Source organism: Zingiber officinale, chromosome 4A (genome assembly GCF_018446385.1).
Source record: "Zingiber officinale cultivar Zhangliang chromosome 4A, Zo_v1.1, whole genome shotgun sequence".
Lineage (NCBI taxonomy): Eukaryota > Viridiplantae > Streptophyta > Magnoliopsida > Zingiberales > Zingiberaceae > Zingiber > Zingiber officinale.
Window position 1 is genome coordinate 122,614,360 of NC_055992.1, and position 22,320 is coordinate 122,636,679.

Here is a 22,320-nt window from a genome sequence, read left to right on the forward strand (position 1 = left end):
ATGAAAACAAGGATAGATTGGTTAAGGAAGACTAGGTAGAGGTTTAGGTTGTGGTTTGGTTTCAATATTGAATTTTTGAATCTCAAAACTTCTAAATTTGGGTTTCCTAAAGGTTTAGGGATTCCAAGTCATTGTTGGTGCAATGACAGAAGTTACGTTCATGTCTTTAGGGGGAGCTACTCTTTAAGGACATGAAAATCTATTGTTCATACACCTTGGAAGGTGGTTAACCTTCCTTAGCGTAAATGCTCAAGGTTGGGCATTTGCTTACAATGAAGAGTGAATATCTTCATTGTTCACGTGATATATGCTCACGAATGAGCATTTGATGAAAGTGAAGGGTATGAGACCTTCATTTGAATCATGTATGAATATACCAAGTGGTATATGCTCAAGGTTGAGCGTTAAGAATAATGAAGGGTATGGGACCTTCGTTATTATGTTGTGAACAACGAGTAAAGTTGTGAACAATGTTGGGAAACACTTCAGGGGGAGAGTTTTTGATGTGTGTTAATAGGGAGAGAATGTAGGGCTTAAATTAGGCCTTCATTACCTAAGAGGGAGTTTGCCCTCTAGAAAAGGAGGAGAATGAAGGGAACCCTCATTCATATTGGCATGAAGAAAGTTGAGGCTATGAGATTAGCCTAACTTAAAGGAGGTATTGTCAAACTTCAAAAAAGGGGAGATTGGTGGTGCAATATTCCCTAGGTCAAGGTTGACCTGGTTGACTGAGCTTGAATTAGTTCGAGCTTGAGTCTTGATGTTTGGGTTTCGATGTTTGACAATATATTGAAACAATACATGAAGATTGCAGGTGCAATTGTTCATATAGGTGAAAGTCCTGGTGAGTGAAGCCAGGCAGTTGTGAAAGTCCTTGTGAGTGAAGCCAGGCAGTTGGGAAGTCCTAGTGAGTGAAGCCGGACAATTGGGAAATCCTAGTGAGTAAAGCTAGGTGAAAGTCCTGGTGAGTGAAGCCAGGCAGATGGGAAGTCCTAGTGAGTGAAGCTAGGCATAGGAAAATCCAGGTGAATCAAGTTTGATCAGACACCCGGTATTGGTAAGTCCAAGTGGGTCAAGGTTGACCGGACACTTGGCACGAGGAGAAAGTCCAAGTGGGTCAAAGGGATTGATCGGACACTTGGTGAGAGAGTCCTAGCAGGTCAAGGGTGGTCGGATGCTAGGCATGATGTACCAACAAGTCATGGTTGATCGTATATTGATTTAAGGGAAGTTTGGACTTGATTTGGCAAGTCTCACATGGGCTAGATCAATCAACCGATCTATTGGCTCATGCCCAATTGGTTGATCGATTGGGTGAGTCTTGCGGAAGGAAATCCTCCCAATCGATCAGTGGATCGATTGGGGGAAATCGTCGTTCGCACAGAACGTCTCCCAATCGATCGGTCGATCGATTGGGAGCCTCCAATCGATCGGCTGATCGATTGGGAGGTGCGATTTCGCGCGATAAGCCCTGGATTGATCGGTCGATCGATCCAAGCATTTACCAAGAGCACAGAGGCGCTCTAGATCGATCGGTCAATCGATCCAAAGCCTTCCCAATCGATTGGGATTCGACCGTTGGCACAGATAAAGCCGTTGGCGAGCGATTCCTTCAGTACTTCTTCGATTCTTCTCTACGGGCGATCATAGCAACTCTCCACAACGATCTTTTCTTCCTCACCACCAGTTCTTGATGGTTCTTGGAGGCTCATCCAAGTCAAGAGGCAAGTTGCAACAAGAAGAAGAAGAAGCTAGGGTTTTCATTGTAATCTTGTAAGATTCATTTGTATTTTGCTTCTTTCTTTCTCATTGTTGTATTGTGAGGTTGTAAGGCTTCTCCACCTTCGGTAGTTATCGAGAAGAATGTTTTTATAGTGGAGGGTGCGTGAGTGTGTGGATCCTTGGCCTAGTCACCTCTTCTTGAGGTGGATACCAAGTAAATCCCTAGAGTTAGCGTTGTTGTTTGTGTTTCTTGTATTTCTGCTGCACATCATCCCAAGAAGCGAGCAACGACGAGCACGACGATCGCGATGAGCTATTCACCCCCCTCTAGTAACATTTCGGTCCCAACAAACATATCCTACAAAACAAAGTTAGCACAATACATAATGATTAATAGAACTATTTGACGATCTTCAAACTGTCTTGTTCTGACTTTTAGATTTCTCAAAAATCCTACGTCGAACCGACACCTACTGTTCCCTCAACGGAAAACGTGTCCTCACTTACTCCTCTCTGGAGAAATTACCTTTTACCAGACTGGTCCTCCAGACTACTTGGACTTTTGCTCAGCGTCCGAAATGCCAGGACTTTATGTGATGTCCGATCCCGACCCGTCTAGTCTTCCACCCGGTGTTCGAGACCCCCGGGATTTTCACCTAGAGTCCTTGACTCTAGGATTTTACCCAACATCCTCGACCCGCTAAGGGTATGCCCAGTCTTCCAGACTCGGACTTCGTTACCTAACCACAGCTAGAACTTTCCACCTTTCTAGAATTACTAGAACTTTTGCCTAAGATAACTTAACACTTTCCTGTAAGCTCAGTCACACTTGTTAAATAACAAGACATCTTAACTTTTGAATCTTTTATCATAATCAAAACTTAGATTCGATCGTTTGGTGCTTCCTGCACCAACATAAATTATTTCACCTGATAAATTTAGAAAAAAAATAAGAACAATAAATAACCGAGTAGATTAATAAATTTTAAAAAAATATAATAGTCATTCATTATAAAATTTAATATAAATAAATTAATAATTGAATGATAAAATTGTATAATAGCCCACATTAATTTTTATTATATAAATAAATAAATTTATATGGAACTAGACTAATGTGTCTTGCAATCCCTGTTCGAACGTATATACTCAAACGACTCCACGAGTATCGACCGAAGACATGACTAGGTAGGCAAAAAAAAAAAACTTGACAAGTTTTTGTTGGTGCAGTTAACATCAATGGCCAAACTCAAGTTTTGATGTAGAACCTAACCCTATGATGCAGAAAATCAAAGGCTAAAAAAAGGGGCTCTAGGCAGTCGGAGCTTGTCCAGGTGCTCAGATGTCCAAGCACCCGAAGGTTCTCCAGGCACTCGGACAGATGGATAGGCACCCGAACGATGGGCTACAGTGGCACACTTCAACTGATCAACCCACGTCAATAGTCCAGGAACCTGAAGGTGGATAATGTTTGTGGGATAAAATTTCAATGAGGTGCAACCACCCAGTACACTCCAGGCTCCCGAGGGTGATTCCAAATGCCTAGAGAGGTCCTATATATGACCTTCGAGCAGTAGCTTCAATACTTCAATTACTCCGACTTTTATTCTCATGCGCTGCTCTAAGAAGCTCTCTATGATGTCGAAAAGTTGTTCAAACAACCGATACTAAAGCTTAGACTGTACTTGTTGTCGGGACATTTTAGTTTATTACATTGTACTTAAATTCTTGTAATATTTTCGAGCATATAGTGATTGCTCAATGAAATCACTCAGCGAATGTATGCATTGGAGTTGGAGTAGGAGTAGTCAAAGGCTCTGAACCAAGTAAAATTACTTGTGTTAGCGCTTCTTCTTTCATTCATTTATTTTCTACTGCGTATTCTCATGATTTTTGAAAAAGTGATGAGCACTCCCCATCTTTTTGATCCTAAAGTTTCATGTGCCATGGTGGGAAGTTCCTAGCTTGGGAAGTATTGTGGTTTGAGAACATCCCGGTAAGATATGCAGACAATCTTTACAGGTGAGAAAGTTGCTGCTGACTCGCACGGGTAGTCACCCTTTCAGGTCAAGAAGCTTGGTCGGCCCTCATGAGTCTACTAGCACTTGTAAATACCCACATGAGTTCCTTCTAATAAAACCTATCAAGTCTCTCTTTTCATAACTAACTATGCAAGGGCTTCCCTTCTCGGGACTGTCTAAGCCATGAGAACACCCTCACTCGAGGATATCTCTTCATATTTTTGACCCCTCCACTTAATTGTCTTATGTTTTCTTGCAAATTATTCTCTAATCCTAAATTTAATAGGAGGTAGTGTCTTGAACGTGGGCTCAACGGGAACTGACATAAGCTGGTGTTGTCTTCAGCAAGGGAAGGAAAGTCAATGTTAGGCTTGTACTTGTGCATGTCCTTTGAATGGGACAATACCTCTTGCAGAATAGTAGCAATCTTATATCCCCACACTCTGACTATTCCCTTTGGTTTTTTTTTTAAAGAGGTGTGAGTATGTTCTTAGCAAGTTAGTAAAATTATTGCCCAAAATTCCTTATTCACTATGCCTTATGGAGATTTGCATATCTTATAGCCAAACTATTTCTAGTATCATTCCTATTCGCTTGCCTAGATTTATTATGATCAAGAACCAACACTCGCTCTCCCTTTCTATGTTAAGGGGTTAGCTCATTTATTCTAGCTCCGATTCCACAGACATTTAGGAGTCATGAGATCGAGCTTTCTATTATCTCTCCAACTCCACGGGTACTAGGGAGTTGTGAGATCAAACTTATTATTCCCTCCTAAGTCAGATATAGTCGCAAATCGAGCTATTCTCTCATGACTCATACATAGTCACTGATCAAGTTATTCTCTCCTGATACAAATATAGTTTCCTTGGTCTTTGATGAAGACGCCTATCATCAATTGCCTTCTACAAGGTTCAAATTTACTCGATCTCAGATCGAGGAGTCTAACAACAATTGCCCTCTTCAAGGTTCAAATTCACTCGGTCTCAGATTAAGGCGTACATTGGTAATTATTCTTTTTAGGGCCTAAATTTACTCGGTCTCGAACTAAGGTAGGACATCAGCAATTATTCTTTCCATGGTCTAAATTCACTCAATCTCGGACTGTGGTGCTCATTAGCAATTGTCATTTTTAGGCCCAAATTCACTCGGTCTTGAATCGAAGCATTCATCAATAATTGCTCTTCTCATGGTTTAAATTCACTCTGTCGTGGACCACAATGCCCATCAAGAATTGTCCTTTTGAGGGCCCAAATTCACTCATTCTTGGACCAATGCGTTCATTAGCCATGCCCTTCTCTGGGTCCAAATTTATTAGGTCTCAGACCGAGGAGTCCATAAGCAATTTTCTTTTTCAGGGCCCAAATTCATTCGATCTCGGACCGAGGCATCCATCAACAATTGCCCATTTTAGGGTTCAAATTTACTTGGCCTTGGACCAATGCATCCATCTGCATATCTCACGTGCTATTCTGACTCCTTAGGTTCTTAGGAGTCATAAGATTGAGCCTAATATTTCTCCCGACTAGGATATAATCGTGGATCAAAATATTCTCTCTATGACTCTATGGGTAATCGGGAGTCGTAAGATCGATCTTATATCCTTTCTCAACTCGGACATAGTTGCAAATCAAGCTCTACTTCTAGATGAGGTTTTGAGTATCAGTTTGCATCAGAAAACCTATTATTTTCAAGTCATAATTTGCACTACAATGACCCAACTAATATGAATTTATACCTGCTACTGTAGCTCCTTTATATTTTTCAATATTTTTAATTAAATTTCCATTTTCTTTTCCTTTTACACCATATTAAAGTTTATTTATAGCTACTGAGTAAATCATGCGGCAGGTATAGGTGATCGACAAAGAAAATATAAAATTTTGAAGCAAAAAATGCTCATCCTGTCCGAAAGTCGATGAGATAGAATACTAGGGATGTGGCGCTTCTACTGACCGCCTTTAGACTGTGCTCAAACCTGTAACACAAATTATGTTAGTGTCGAGCCAGGGAAGGGGTCCCCGGTGTTAGCCCTCCGACGCTCAAGTCAGTCACTGATGATGAAGTATAAGGCGGTGCAACAAAAAGACTGTAGTGCAAATAATGAAAATTGCATACCTCCGCCGATGCTTGGACCACGCTTATATAGAGCTCCTGTAGCGCGCGCACACACTCCCCAAGATGAGAATGCGTCCCAAAGTTTTGTTTGAAAAGACTTATCAATAAAGTGCCCCTGACACAGTACCTTAATGGGCCGAGCATATCTCTGAAGTGACAGTGGAAGTCTCTGTCGTACGATCTTCCGGCTGTCCATGCTCGGTGTCGGTGGCACCAACTCCCAAAAGGATGTCGATGGATATCAGAGGAAGTGTACTACTAGGCCGAGCGGGTGGTCGTTCGACTAGAATTTCACCATTTTGGTGCCCCATCCGGTCGGCCAGAACCTCACTACTCCTGCGTGTGTGTGCGCATGACCGAAGTTCCACTTTGCCACTGCCGAGTCCTGCTGCCAAGCTGAGCGGGGTAGCCACTCGGCTGAAGTTAAACTCTGCCCATATCAAACTCTACTGTCTGGCCGAGCGGGGTAACAGTCCGAGCGACATCTCCTCGGTCGGTCGGTGCGGAAAGTTGTGATACTTCTGGTAAGACAAGCAGGTGGCCACCGTCCGAGCGACATCTTCTTAGAGGGTCGGCCAAAAATATCCGGCCAGGAGTATCTTTCGAGCTAATGTACAACCACCCAGATGGCTTCCGTAGGAGCCTTGATGCACTTCCCGTAGAATGTACTAGACATCTTTCGATCTGACGCACTTGAGCACGAGCCTGGAGAAGGCTCTCTTATAAAGCTGGTCCCCAGTCAAGGTGAACTATCTGACCTTCTTCTTTAACAAGCGAGATTCTTCCAGATCGGCAGGTGCGGCTCCCGACCGCAAGAACTCTATCAGGGTCACTCTCTAGTCGTTAGGGAAGGTTATTCCTTCCATTTGGTCGATATGCGCCACGAGCGAGACTTGTTCGATCGGTTGCCCTATGACGATTGATGATAATGAACTGGCTAATTTTTTCCAACTCGTCCACCGCCTGGTTCTTCGATCGGGGGATTTTTTGTATGATGACCTCTTGAAAGTTGGTCATCAGCTTCTCGAAGGCCTCCGCATAGAGCCTGAATCGGACATTGCTTATCTCAAACGCCCCGAATAGCTACTGGGCGGCCAATTGAGAGTCCGAGTGGATGAGAACTTTAGCGGCTCCAACATGCCAAGCTGCCTGAAGGCCAGCTATCAATGCTTCATATTCGGCTTTATTATTGGTGGGTCTGTAGTCCAACCGAACGAAAAGCCGCATCCGGTCTTCCCGTGGTGAGATGAGCAATATGTCGATTCCGCTGCCTTGCTGAGTGGACGACCCGTCAACATATATCTTTCAGGTTGCCTCCGGCTCAACATTCTAGACCTCTATGACGAAATCCGCCAAGGCCTGAGCCTTGATTGTCGTCCGGGGTTGATATTGAATGTCAAATTTACTTAGCTCGGTCGTTCATTTGATTAGCCTTCCTGATGCTTCGAGGTTGAGAGAGACTCGTCCCAGGGCGCTGTTAGTTAGCACAATGATTGTGTGCGCTAGGAAATATGGACAAAGCCTCCGAGCAGCGAGAATCAAAGCATAAGCTAGTTTTTCAAGACCAGTGTAGCGAGGTTTTACATCCTTCAATATATGGCTCAAAAAGTACACAGGCTGCTGCTCTTGACCGTTCTGCCTAACTAGAGCCGATCCAACGACATGTATGTTGGATGATAGATAAATCCAAAGTGGCTCACTAACAATTGGCTTGGCCAATACATGCAAGGAGTTCAGATATTCCTTGAGCTCCTCCAATGTCCGATCGCACTCGGCGTCCCATTAAAATTTTGTAACTCGGCGAAGTACCTTGAAGAACGACAGGCTCCGATCACATGACTTAGATATGAATCTGGACAGCGTCGTGATCCGACCGGTCAGCCATTGAGGTTCCTTCAAGTTTCGAGGTGGTGACATATCTTGCAAAGCTTTGACCTTGCTCGGATTAGCTTCAATGTCCCACTCGATGACAATGTAACCCAGGAAGCAGTCACTCTTCGCGCCGAACAGACACTTACTCAGGTTCAGCTTTATTCCATAGGTCCTCAGTGTTCAGCAGTCTCGTTGATATCTGTGCATAGGCCAGCAGCTCGGAGAAATTTAATTAATATGTTATCGACGTATACCTCCATATTACGACTAATTTGCTGTCGAAACACTATGTTCATCAGCTTCTAGTAAGTGGCACTGGCGTTCTTGAGTTCGAACGACATAACGTTGTAGCAGTACGTTCCGTCAGCTGTAATGAAGCTAACCTTCTCCTGGTCTTCGTGGGCGAGCGACACTTGGTGATACCCTTGGTATACGTCAGCATGTAGACCAGCTCACAGCCCGTTGTTGAGTCCACCATCTGGTCTATCTTGGGCAATGGATAGAAGTCCTTCGAGCATGCCTTGCTCAAATCACATAAGTCGATACAAACCCACCATTTATTGCCCGACTTGGAGACAAACACGGCATTGGCTAGCTAGCTCGGGAATTGAACCTCCCTAATATAGTCAGGCTTTAACAACTTCTCTATCTCCACCCGGATGATTTAATTATACTCCGCGTTGAAGCCCCTCTTTCTTTACTTCACTGGCCGAGCGTCCAGTAGGACATGAAGCTCATGCTGAGCCACGCTCAGGTTGATACCGGGAAGCTCGTGTGTCGACCAGGCGAACACATCGTGATTTTGTCTAAGGCAGGTGATTAACTCTGCCTTCTTCTCCACCTCCAGTAAGGTTGTTCCTTCCGCTCAACTGAGGTGGATTTGAACCTCCTTCTTTTCTTCGTACACCAGTGTAGGAGGCTTTTCAGTGATTGTGTTCACCTCCAAGCGCGGATTCTTCCGAGCGCTTCTCGCTTTGGACTTGACCATCTCGACGTAATATCACCGAGTGGCTAGTTGATCGCCTTTAACCTCGCCCACCCGATTGTCCACCGGGAACTTAATCTTTTGGCAGTAGGTATATACAACCACCCGGAACTCGTTGAGGGCCGGTCGGTCCAAAATGACGTTCTAGGTTGATGGTGCGACCACCACGATGAAGTTCGTGGTTCTTCTTCTCCTCAGTGGTGTTAGAGTGTATACTAAAAGCCTAGCTTTTGGTATAAACATTTATCTAGAAATAAGAATCACATTGGTCAAATGTCTACATTTGTGATAAATGTAGTTGTTCAATTAATTTATATTGTAGATAACATGGTGTGTGGTGTCACACACAGAGGATCATGTTATCAGTACCTTATAAATTATAAACAGTAGCTCACGACCAAAATGGAAAGGAACAAACCATTAGAAGGTCGTAGTGTAATTAGGTATCAGTTTATCTTGACTGTATAATTACACTAGTACACTTAGAGTGTATTGAGTAGGACCATTTGAGGTCGTTTCTTTTATACTGATTTTATAAAGAAACAAAGACCTCGGTTATTATGGAAGTGTGTGCTCTTAATCCTAATATAATAACAAGCACATATATTTGATATTTATTTCTTTAATTTATCAATGGGTGAGATTTAGTTCGATGAATCAATAAGCCCGATAAGTTGGGAAATGGTATCACTTATAGTGTGTGTTGTTGATTATAGAAGGAAACTGTGTCCTAGAGATACTAGGTTGATAATGTCCTCAAGAGGAGCTCATAAGGATTGTCATGTTAAACCCTGCAGGTGGACCTAGTCCGACATGATGATAAGGTTGAGTGGTACTACTCTTGGACTAAGATATTAACTAAGTGAGTTGTCAGTAACTTACTTAATTAGTGGACATTTGTTATCTTAAACACAGGGAGACTAACACACTCATAATAAGAAGGAGCCCAAAATGTAATTTGGGATTGGTGCGGTAGTTCAATAATAGTTCTCTAGTGGAATGAATTATTATTGATAAAATTAAGTTGTGTGTTCGGGGCGAACACGGGATGCTTAATTTTATCGGGAGACCAAAACCAATTCCTCCTCTCGGTCCCTATCGTAGCCTCTAGTATATAGAGATTTATACCCACCGCATACCCACCTTCTTACCCATCCAATGGGGCCGGCCAAGCTAGCTTGGAACCCAAGCTAAGGGCCGGCCAAGACCAAGTGGATGAGCCATGAAGGTGGCCGGCCAAAGCTTGGGTCCCAAGCTTAGGTGGCCGCCACTAGAATATTAAAAAGGATTTTATTAAAATTATTTCTTATGTGGATATCATGTTTTTAAAAGAGAGTTAAAAATTAAAAATTTCCTTTATAACTTTCTACAAAGATTAAGAGAAGAGATTAATCTCTTTCCTTATTTGTAGTTTAAAAGGATGGTTTTAATTTTGGTAAAACTTTCCTTATTTGTAAATCATCTACATGATTAAAGAGAGTTTAAAATTTGAAATCTTTCCTTATTTGTTGATTAAAGGAGGATTTTAAATTTTAAGAAAACTTTCCTTTTTAAACATGTTCATGATTTAAAAGAGAGTTTAAAAATTAAATATTCTCTTTTATAAGTTTCTACAAAAGATTAAGAAAAGATTTGATATCTTTCCTTATTTGTAGATTGAAAGAGATTTTAATTTTTAGAGATAACTTTCTTTTTATCCACATGTTTAAAAGAAAGATTTTAATTTATTAAATTTCCTTTTTATAAACCAATCATGAAGGGATAAAATTATTGGAGAAATTTTATAAATTTCCGGAAACAAATTAGGAAGTTTTAATTCTTGTTTAATTAAAACTCTCCTTGATTTGAGGAAATAAGTGGCCGACCATGTTTTAGTGAGAAGAAAAATTATTTTAATTAAAATAAAATTTTCCTTTTCATGGCAAAAGAATTAAGGAAGTTTTTATTAAAATTTCCTTATTTGCCAAGACCAAGGATTATAAAAGAGGAGGTAGAGGAGCCTTCAAGGGTGAACAACCTCTATTATTTTCTCCCTCTTTTCTTCCTTGGTGTGGCCGGCCTCCTTCCTTTCTCTTCTCTCCATCTTGTGGCCGGACCTCTCTTCCTCCTTGAAGATCAAGTGGTGGCCGGATTTTAGCTTGGAGAAGAAGGAGAGAAAGCTTACATCCCTTGGAGCTTGATTGATGGAAAAGATCTTCATCTCTTGGAAGCATAGTGCTTGGCCGAAACTTGAAGAAAGGAGAAGAAGGTGCTTTGGTGGTTTCTCATCTCGGAAGATCGTTGCCCACACAACGTCCGAGGTTAGAAGAGGAATACGGTAGAAGATCAAGAGGTTTTTCTATAAGGTATAACTAGTAATTTTTCTTTCCGCATCATACTAGTTATTTATGGAAATAATACCAAATACAAGAGGCTTACGATTCTAGTATTTCGAATATGTTTTTCGAAGTAGTGTTCTTTTATTTTTCTTTTCCTTGTGATTTGATTGTTCCTTTTGGTTGACCTAAAGTTATTTTAGGAAATTAAATATTAGCTTTCCATAAAAGGTTTTGTCTAGTCGGTGGTGGTTGTTCCCATATCCAAGAAGGCCATGTGCCTCGCCACGTCAGTACTGGGAACCAATTATGGAAATTAATATTTAATGGAATTAATAACTTAGGTGATTTGGATCAAACGTGTTAAGTTCCGCAGGAGATCCAAGTCTAAACCTTAAAGAACAAATAGATTAAGTTTTGGATCAAACGTGTTAAGTTCCGCAGGCGATCCAAAATTTAATTTAAAAGAACACATGGTAGCTAGGAAAAGGTTCAGACCTTTGTATAAAATTTTTGTACAGTAGAACCTATAGGTTTTCTGAGTAGCAACCAACAATTGGTATCAGAGCTAGGGTTTTGCCTCTGTGTATTTGGTATTAGTTTAATTATGCACATGTCATACATAATTTAGGCAGGATAATAGTAGGATGTGCTAACTTTGTGGATGCAGGATCCAACTATTATGGCTTATAGTTTTATGTGTGTGATTGGACCCTTGGACATGTCAAGGGCATTTATATGTGTGTGCATGATTGTATTATAAAATACAGCAGGAGCTGTATTTAGTTTTATTAGGATTTTATTTTTGATCTAGATACATGTACATTCCTTTTATGGAATATAGGATCAAAATTGTAAAATTCTATTTATGTCACGGATCGAATCTTGCAAAGCGTGGAACCTTCTAAGGACCAGAGGCGCAGAACAAGGAGCAAGATGCGACAGCTAGACCCGGTGGCGGTGGCCAAATATGGCAGCACTTGGGATGACAACACGGAGGACAACTAGAGATAAAAGCCATAATAGTTGAAAATTAGATTTTCTATTTATTGCTTTTATATTGTCTGTGCATGTTAGTTTACAAGTTTAGTAGGCTAGCATAGTTAAAATTCCTCATTAATAAATAACTAAGTGGGAGAGGATTTTAAGTAAATCCCATGGTCTCCATTACTGGTTTGTAAGTGATGCAAACAAGCTTGCGCGTTGGCTCTGAGTGCCTTCCTCCATAACGGATGAGCTTATTTGCGGATCACTAGAACAGACTTCCATTTTTGGATGACTATAGGAAGTTAATTAAGAGCGTGTGATCTTCCGCAACGGAAGGGGCATAATCTTATTAATGGACTTAGTGTCAAGTAATGGTATACACTTAGACACATCTAATAGTATCCTCCCCATCGGAGTCACTGCTATTATTTGTGTGACCAAATGAGACCAACTATTAATTTGTCATAAAACTAGGTTGACAAGATAATAAAATTAAAGGTTAAAACCCCTCTTACAAATGATTGATTTTGTATACGTCCACACTAACGTGGCATACAAAATTAACGGTGTTTGAGATAATTTTATTTGTCATAAAGTTACGTTGACAAGATAGTTAATGGGTAAAACCCTCCTCTTACAAATGTTAATTTTGTATATGTCCACACTAACATGGCATGCAAAATTCACGGTGTTTTGAGGTGTTGGTAAATTTAAATAGTATTGATAGAGGAATCAATATTATTTTAAATTTAGAGTCTTGACCAAATATTTGATTAAAGATAGATCAACTATTAATTTTATTCGTCATAAAGTAAGGATGACGAGATAATAAAATTAAATAATAAAATTTCCTCTTTGAATTTGTATACGTCCACACTAACGTGGCATACAAAATTCATGGGGATTTTTAAGAAGTTGGTCTTAACCAAATATTTTTGTGATTCTTAGGATGATGGTCAATCCCTAGCTGATATACTTTAGTATAGACTTAGTGGTCCCAATTATAATTAATTGGAAATAGGATTTGGACATTAAGGTAGACTGTCCTTTTAGAACTAAGAATAATAAAGGTGTATTTAATTCATTAGTTGATACATGTTTAGTGGAGTTATCTACCGGTACCTGGAGTGTAGATACAAGATGCCATTAATCATGTCTGCAATTCATTGCAGGGTTCCAGGAAACCCGACAACTAAATGAAAGGTAAATCACCGTCCACATGGGCACTACTGTAAAAGTGGTAGCTATTGCAGTGGGAGATGTTTATCCTTTGATAAGAATAAAATATGGATTGTCTTTACGTACCAAGTTTAGAAAGAACCTGATTTCAGTTTCTAAACTATTATAGATATTGTGTCTATTTTGATAACAAAGTTGTTATCAAGAAAAATAGGGAATTTATCTATTCTGGTATGATGGTTGACAATTTATAATCCAATAACTCCCACGATGCAACAAATGGAAATTAGTAACACATCTTCTAATTTTAAGAGAAAGCAACCTTCGGAAATGAACCAATTATATCTTTGGCATCTAAGGCTAGGTTATATTAACTTGAGTATGATTCATTGGTAGCTGATGAACTTTTGGGTTCATTAGTAGTGGAAATCTTTCCAACCTACGAGTCTTACTTGGAAGGAAAAATAACCAAGAAGCTTTCAAGTCTAAGGGGTATGGAGTCAAAGATATGTTGAAATTGGTTCATTCTGATTTGTGTGATCCTATGACTATCCAAGCAAGAGGTTGTTTCAAATATTTCGTCTATTTTATAGACAACTATTTGATATACAGAAACATTTACTTGATGTGCCACAAGTCTAAGTGCTTTGATTAGTTCAAAGAGTATGAAGCTGATATGGAGAAATGTCAAGGTAAAAGTATCAAGACACTACGGTGAGATCGTAGTGGCAAGTACCTCTTGGGAGAATTTAGGAGTCACTTATCAGAAGTAGGGATTCAATCCCAACTAACTACACCTAGGTATATCCCAACAGAATGGTGTAGAAAAAGGAAGGTATAGGACTCTTATGGAAATAAGTAGATTGATGATGAGTTATTTAGAAAATTACCAAATTCATTTTAAGGATATACTCTGGAAACGGAAGTGAACATAGTACCTTCCAAAGTCAGAACTCTCTACTCATATAGAATTGCTGAATAGGTGTAAGCCTATTTTGAAGCATATTCGGATTCGGGTAGTCCAGCATATATGCTGAAGAGAGACAATGATAAGTTGGACAGGAATTCACTTGTTTGTGGGTTATCCTAGAGAAATGAAAGTAGGTTTATAGTCTTAAAAATCAGAAGGTTATTGTTAGCATCAATGACCGATTTTTAGAAAAGGACTATATAATAAACCTCATGCCCATAAGTAAATTTGTTCTTAAGGAAATAATAAAGGACATGTCTAATCTAGTACCAACTATACAAGATGAAATATCACAAGAAACTGCAACACGTATCACAAATAATACACAATTGCAGAAAGTGCCTCATCGTAGTGGGAGGGTTGTTAGGCAACCTAAAAAGATTTATGTTTTGGGAGAGTTTTTGGACTCGATCCCTGGAGGACATGAACCTGATCTCCCGACATATGACGAAGCACTCCAAGATAAAGATGCAATATCTTGGCAAAGAGTAATGAATAACAGAATTAGAATATATGTATTCTAATAAAATCTGGAAGCTTATAGAACCACCAAATAGTATAAAAGCCTTTGGGTGTAAAAAGGTTTATATTAGGAAAAGAGGGATAGACAGGAAGGTAGAAACTTTCAAAGCAAGGAAATGAAACTTTTTCACTGGTAGCCATGCTTAAGTCTATCCGGATTCTTTTATCTATTTGGCAAGTGGATGTCAAGACAGCATTCCTTAATGGAAGTCTTGAAGAAAACATCCATATAAAGCAACCAGAAGGGTTCATTGCAAAGGGCTAAGAGCATCTTGTGTGTAAGCTCAATCAGTCTATGGACTGAGGCAAAACTTCAAGGTCTTGGAACATCCGGTTTATCAAAGTAATCCAGATCTATGGATTTAGTAACCGGATAAGTCTTGTGTATACAAAAGATGTGATGGAAACGTGGTGGTATTTCTTGTACTATACTTAGATAACATTTTTGGTAGTTGGAAACAATATCAAAATGTTGTCAGAAGTAAGGGTATGGTTGTCCAAACAATTCGATATAAAGGACTTGGGAGAATGTATATATTCTTGAGATCAAAGTAATAAGGGATCGCAAGAAAAGAATATTTTACTTATCCCAAGCTTCATACATCGGAAAAATCCTTGCTCGTTTTAAAGCATACAAAACTCCAAGAAAGGTTTCTTACCTTTTAGGATGGAGTAACTTTATCTAAAGATATGTCTCTGTAGACATCAAAGGAGATAAAGGAAATAAAGGCAGTTCTTTATGCTACTACTGTTGGAAGCCTAATGTATGCTATGCACGAGATTAGAAATTGCCAAGGGCATAGTTAGCAGATATCAAAGTAACCCTGGACAAGGACAGTGGACTGCAGTAAAGCATATATTGTAGTACCTTAGAGGCACTAGAGATTATATGCTAGCTTACAAGGCAGTTAATTTAGTCCTTGTGGGTTGCATGGATTTTGACTTCCAATCGGATAGGGACAATAATAAGTCAACCTCGGGGTTTTGTGTTTACTTTAGGAGGTAAAGTCATAACTATGGAAGAGTGATAAGCATAGGTGTTTTTCTGAACTCCACCATAGAAGCTTAGTATATGGCAAGCCTCTGAGGTAGCCATAAAAGCTGAATGACTCAATAACCTCAAGATAGACTTAGATATGATTTCTGGTTTGTCCAAAGATTATTACAATTTATTGTAATAATGTTGGTGCAGTAGTAAACTCAAAGAAACCATAAGTCTATAAGGCAAGTAAACACAATAGAGCGCAAGTACACCCAATACGAGGAATCGTATAAACGAGGAGAAGTTGTTGCCGCCTAGATTGCATCAGGTGATGACCTATAGATCCTTTCACTAAGGTCCTTAAGGCAAGAGCTTTTGATGGGCATGTTGAAGGGATGAGAATCAGATGTATGACAGCAGATATGACAGCTTAGTCTTTTAGTATAAGTGGGAGATTGTTAGAGTGTATACTAAAAGCCTAGCTTTTGGTATAAACATTTATCTAGAAATAAGAATCACATTGGTCAAATGTCTACATTTGTGATAAATGTAGTTGTTCAATTAATTTATATTGTAGATAACATGGTGTGTGGTGTCACACACAGAGGATCATGTTATCAGTACCTTATAAATTATAAACAGTAGCTCACGACCAAAATGGAAAGGAACAAACCATTAGAAGGTCGTAGTGTAATTAGGTATCAGTTTATCTTGACTGTATAATTACACTAGTACACTTAGAGTGTATTGAGTAGGACCATTAGAGGTCGTTTCTTTTATACTGACTTTATAAAGGAACAAAGACCTCGGTTATTATGGAAGTGTGTGCTCTTAATCCTAATATAATAACAAGCACATATATTTGATATTTATTTCTTTAATTTATCAATGGGTGAGATTTAGTTCGATGAATCAATAAGCCCGATAAGTTGGGAAATGGTATCATTTATAATGTGTGTTGTTGATTATAGAAGGAAACTGTGTCCTAGAGATACTAGGTTGATAATGTCCTCAAGAGGAGCTCATAAGGATTGTCATGTTAAACCCTGCAGGTGGACCTAGTCCGACATGATGATAAGGTTGAGTGGTACTACTCTTGGACTAAGATATTAACTAAGTGAGTTATCAGTAACTTACTTAATTAGTGGACATTTGTTATCTTAAACACAGGGAGACTAACACACTCATAATAAGAAGGAGCCCAAAATGTAATTTGGGATTGGTGCGGTAGTTCAATAATAGTTCTCTAGTGGAATGAATTATTATTGATAAAATTAAGTTGTGTGTTCGGGGCGAACACGGGATTAATTTTATCGGAGACAAAACCAATTCCTCCTCTCGGTCCCTATCGTAGCCTCTAGTATATAGAGATTTATACCCACCGCATACCACCTTCTTACCCATCCAATGGGGCCGGCCAAGCTAGCTTGGAACCCAAGCTAGGGCCGCCAAGACCAAGTGGATGAGCAGATGGTGGTCGGCCAAAGCTTGGGTCCCAAGCTTAGGTGGCGACCACTAGAATAAAGGATTTTATTAAAATTATTTCTATGTGGATATCATGTTTTTAAAAGAGAGTTTAAAAATTAAAATTTCCTTTTATAACTTTCTACAAAAGATTAAGAGAAGAGATTAATCTCTTTCCTTATTTGTAGTTTAAAAGGATGGTTTTAATTTTTGGTAAAAACTTTCCTTATTTGTAAATCATCTACATGATTAAAGAGAGTTTAAAATTTGAAATCTTTCCTTATTTGTTGATTAAAGGAGGATTTTAAATTTTAAGAAAACTTTCCTTTTAAACATGTTCATGATTTAAAGAGAGTTTAAAATTAAATATTCTCTTTTATAAGTTTCTACAAAAGATTAAGAAAAGATTTGATATCTTTCCTTATTTGTAGATTGAAAGAGATTTTAATTTTAGAGATAACTTTTTTTTTATCCACATGTTTAAAAGAAAGATTTTAATTTATTAAATTTCCTTTTATAAACCAATCATGAAGGGATAAAATTATTAGAGAAATTTTATAAATTTCCGGAAACAAATTAGGAAGTTTTAATTCTTGTTTAATTAAAACTCTCCTTGATTTGAGGAAATAAGTGGCCGGCCATGTTTTAGTGAGAAGAAAATTATTTTAATTAAAATAAAATTTTCCTTTTCATGGCAAAAGAATTAAGGAAGTTTTTATTAAAATTTCCTTATTTGCCAAACCTGGGGATTATAAAAGAGGAGGTAGAGGAGCCTTCAAGGTGAACAACCTCTATTATTTTCTCCCTCTTTTCTTCCTTGGTGTGGCCGGCCTTCCTTTTCTCTTCTCTCCATCTTGTGGCCGGACCTCTCTTCCTCCTTGAAGATCAAGTGGTGGCCGGATTTTAGCTTGGAGAAGAAGGAGAGAAAGCTTACATCCCTTGGAGCTTGATTGATGGAAAAAGATCTTCATCTCTTGGAAGCATAGTGCTTGGCCGAAACTTGAAGAAAGGAGAAGAAGGTGCTTTGGTGGTTTCTCATCTCGGAAGATCGTTGCCCACACAACGTCCGAGGTTAGAAGAGGAATACGGTAGAAGATCAAGAGGTTTTTCTATAAGGTATAACTAGTAATTTTTCTTTCCGCATCATACTAGTTATTTATGGAAATAATACCAAATACAAGAGGCTTACGATTCTAGTATTTCGAATATGTTTTTCGAAGTTGTGTTCTTTTATTTTTCTTTTCCTTGTGATTTGATTGTTCCTTTTGGTTGACCTAAAGTTATTTTAGGAAATTAAATATTAGCTTTCCATAAAAGGTTTTGTCTAGTCGGTGGTGGTTGTTCCCATATCCAAGAAGGCCATGTGCCTCGCCACGTCAGTACTGGGAACCAATTATGGAAATTAATATTTAATGGAATTAATAACTTAGGTGATTTGGATCAAACGTGTTAAGTTCCGCAGGAGATCCAAGTCTAAACCTTAAAGAACAAATAGATTAAGTTTTGGATCAAACGTGTTAAGTTCCGCAGGCGATCCAAAATTTAATTTAAAAGAACACATGGTAGCTAGGAAAAGGTTCAGACCTTTGTACAAAATTTTTGTACAGTGGAACCTCTAGGTTTTCCGAGTAGCAACCAACAAGTGGCTCTTCCCCAAGCGAGATGGCTAGTCAGGCATGTCCGAGCGACAACACTTCATTGCCCGTGAAGCCGTACAGCAGGGTCGAACAATTTCTTGAAGATGATGTTCATCGAACTCTCTGTATCAACAAAAGTTCGATGAATAGTATAATTAATGATTACCACCCAGATGATCAAAGCGTTGTCGTGAGAGATCTCCACTCCCTCCAAGTCGTTGGGGCTGAAGCTAATCTCGGGCCCTTCAACCTTCTCCTTGCTGCATCCCACCGCATGGATCTCCAACCGTCGAGCGTACGACTTCGTGGCTCTGTTGGAGTCGTCGCCGGTCGACCCCCCGACGATCATGCCTATTTCTCCTCGGGATGCGTTGCTTCTGTTTTCTTCTTCCCGAGCGGAGGGTCTATTTCACTCGGCCGAGACTCGGGAGGGATCATTGTTATCCCTTCGCTGGTGTTGATGGTGCCACTCGGGTGCCCTTCTTTCGTCCTCTCGCCGTCTAGTACATTGTCGCCGACTAGTGGAAGGAATAAAACATCGGCACCCATGCCTTTTGTCGCCTTCTACCGATTGGAAGCCACATGCTGCACAGCATGTGTCTTAATCTCATGGTGCGGCCACGCTCCTTCGGCCCTCGGCCCTTTGGGCAGCTTATTGATGCTTGATGGTTGGCGTTCAGCCAGCGCCGGGGGTTTGGTCGGCGCCTCTTTCTTCTGGCCATTTGGGCTTCTTCTACATTTATATACTCGTTGGCCTTCTTGAGCATGGGGTCGAAGTCCTTGGGCAGCTTTCTGATGAGCGATCGGAAGAAATCTCCCTCGACAAGCCCCTGAGTGAAGGCGTTCATCATCGTCTCGGATGAGACCGAGGGGATGCCCATGACTACTTGATTGAAACACTGTATATACGTTCGGAGCGCTTCCTTGGGCCCTTGCTTTAGGGAAAAGAGGCTGACGCTCGTCTTTTGATAGCGTCGGCTGCTGGTGAAATGATGCTGGAATGCGGCTTGGAAGTCTTTGAAGTTTCGTATTGAGCCATCCGACAATCTTCGGAACTAGCGTTGTGCCGATCCGGATAGGGTAGTGAGGAAGACTCGACACTTTACCCTATTTGTATATTGGTGCAGCGTGGCTTCGTTATCAAACCTATCCAGATGATCATCTGGATCGGTTGATCCGTTGTATTTCCCGATCGCCAGCGGGGTATAGTGTTTGGGTAAAGGGTCTTGTAAGATCTCCTCGGAGAACTATTGATTGATCTATTCGGGCGACATATTGCTTCGGGGTGCCTTGCCTTTTTGTGCATCCCGAACAGGAGCATCATCCGAAGATAATCCCCGCTCTTGATTCACCTGAGCTATTTCCGAGGGGGTTTGGAACAAGGCGCGATAAAAGGGGATCGACGCTGGCAGCGCTTCCCCCTGTGTGCTAGTCGGCCTTCTATTCTGCCCCCATATGGAGATTTTATATGCTCGGTCTTCCTGCTCCGCTCTTCTACCAGCCGTCGATATTGCAAGCTGCGCTGCTTGCCGATCGGCTAACACCTGTTGTTGCTGCTTCTCGATCATCTTTGCCGCTCAAGCTTGAACGAGCATGTTGAGCTCTTCCTGGGTGAGCATTACGGTGGTGAGTCATCCAGCGTCCTCCATCTTCTTGGCTCGGATGCAGGCTATGTTCTCACAAACGTCGCCAAATATGATCCTGTCCGAAAGTTGATGAGATGGAATGCTAGGGATGTGGCACTTCTGCTGACCGTCTGTAGACTCCGCTCGAACCTACAACACAAAGTACGTCAGTGTCGAGCTAGGGAAGGGGTCCCCGGTGTTGGCCCTCCGACGCTCAAGTCAGTCACCGATGATGACGTATAAGGCGGAGCAACAAGAAGATTGTAGCGCAAACAGTGAATATTGATGGTTGCTACTCGGAAAGCCTAATGGTTCCACTGTACAAAAATTTTGTACAAAGGTCTGAACCTTTTCCTAGCTACCATGTGTTCTTTTAAATTAAACTTGGATCGCCTGCGGAACTTAACACGTTTAATCCAAAGTTTAATTTATTTGTTCTTTTAGGTTTAGACTTGGATCTCCTGCGGAACTTTACACTTTCGATCCAAATCACCTAGGCTATTAATTTCATTAAATATTAATTTCCAAAATTGGCTTCCAGTACTGACGTGGCGAGGCACATGACCTTCTTGGATATGGGAGCAACCCTTACCGATTAGACAAAGCCTTTTAAGGAAAGCTAATATTTAATTTCCTTAAATAACTTTAGGTCAACCGAAAAGAACAATCAAATCACAAGGAAAAAGAAAAACAAAAGAACACAACATCGAAAATAAATTCGAAATACTAGAATCGCATGCCTCTTGTATTTGGTATTTTTACAAAGAAATAAAACTAGCATGATGCGGAAAAACATTACTAGTTATACCTTTCTTTTGAAGACAAAGACCTCTTGATCTTCTACCGTATTCCTCTTCTAACCTCGGACGTTGTGTGGGCTACGATCTTCCGAGATGAGAACCACCTTTCTACCTTCCTTCTTTCTTCTAGATTTCGGCCACAATAAATTTCTTCAAGGATGAAGAATTTCGGCCACCACCAATGCTCTAAGGGATGCTAGAGACGAGGCTTGCTTTCTCTTCTTCTTCTCCTTCCTTGATCCGGCCACAAACAAAAGCTCCACCAAGAAGATAGGTTTCAGCCAACAAGAGGAGAAGAGAGAAATAGGGCCGGCCACCAAAACCAAGGAAGAAAGGGAGGAAAAGAATAGAGGTTGTTCACCCATGAAGGCTCCTCCACCTCTTCTTTTATAATCCTTGGTCTTGGCAGATAAGGAAATTTTAATAAAAACTTCCTTAATTCTTTTGCCATGAAAAGGAAAAATTTATTTAATTAAAAATAAATTTTCTTCTCATTATTATAATGGTCGGCCACACCAAATCTCCAAGCAAATAAAAATTTTAAACATAAATTAAAACTTCCTTATTTGCTTCCGAAAATTTTATAAAAAATTTCTCCAATAATTTTATCCCTTCATGATTGGTTAATAAAAAAGAAATTTTATAAATTAAATCTTTCTTTAAACATGTGGATAATTTTCGGAAAATTATCTCTAAAAATTAAAATCTCCTTTCAATCTACAAATAAGGAAAGATATCAAATCTTTTCTTAATCTTTTGTAGACACTAATAAAAGAGAATTATTAATTTTAAACTTTCTTTTAAATCATGAACATGGTTAAAAGGAAAGTTTTTACCAAAATTAAAATCAACCTTTTAATCTACAAATAAGGAAAGAGATTTAGCTCTTCTCTTAATCTTTTGTAGAATCTTATAAAAGGAAAGATTTAAATTTTTAAACTCTCTTTTAAATTATGTTATCCACATAAGAAAATTTTTAAAAATAAAAATCCTTTTATTTTAATTTGGGCCGGCCACATCAAGCTTGAACCCAAGCTAGGGCCGACCACCTTGAAGCACCCATGAACCAAACTTTGGCCGGCCCTAGCTTGGTCTCCAAGCTAGCTTGGCCGGCCCCTATG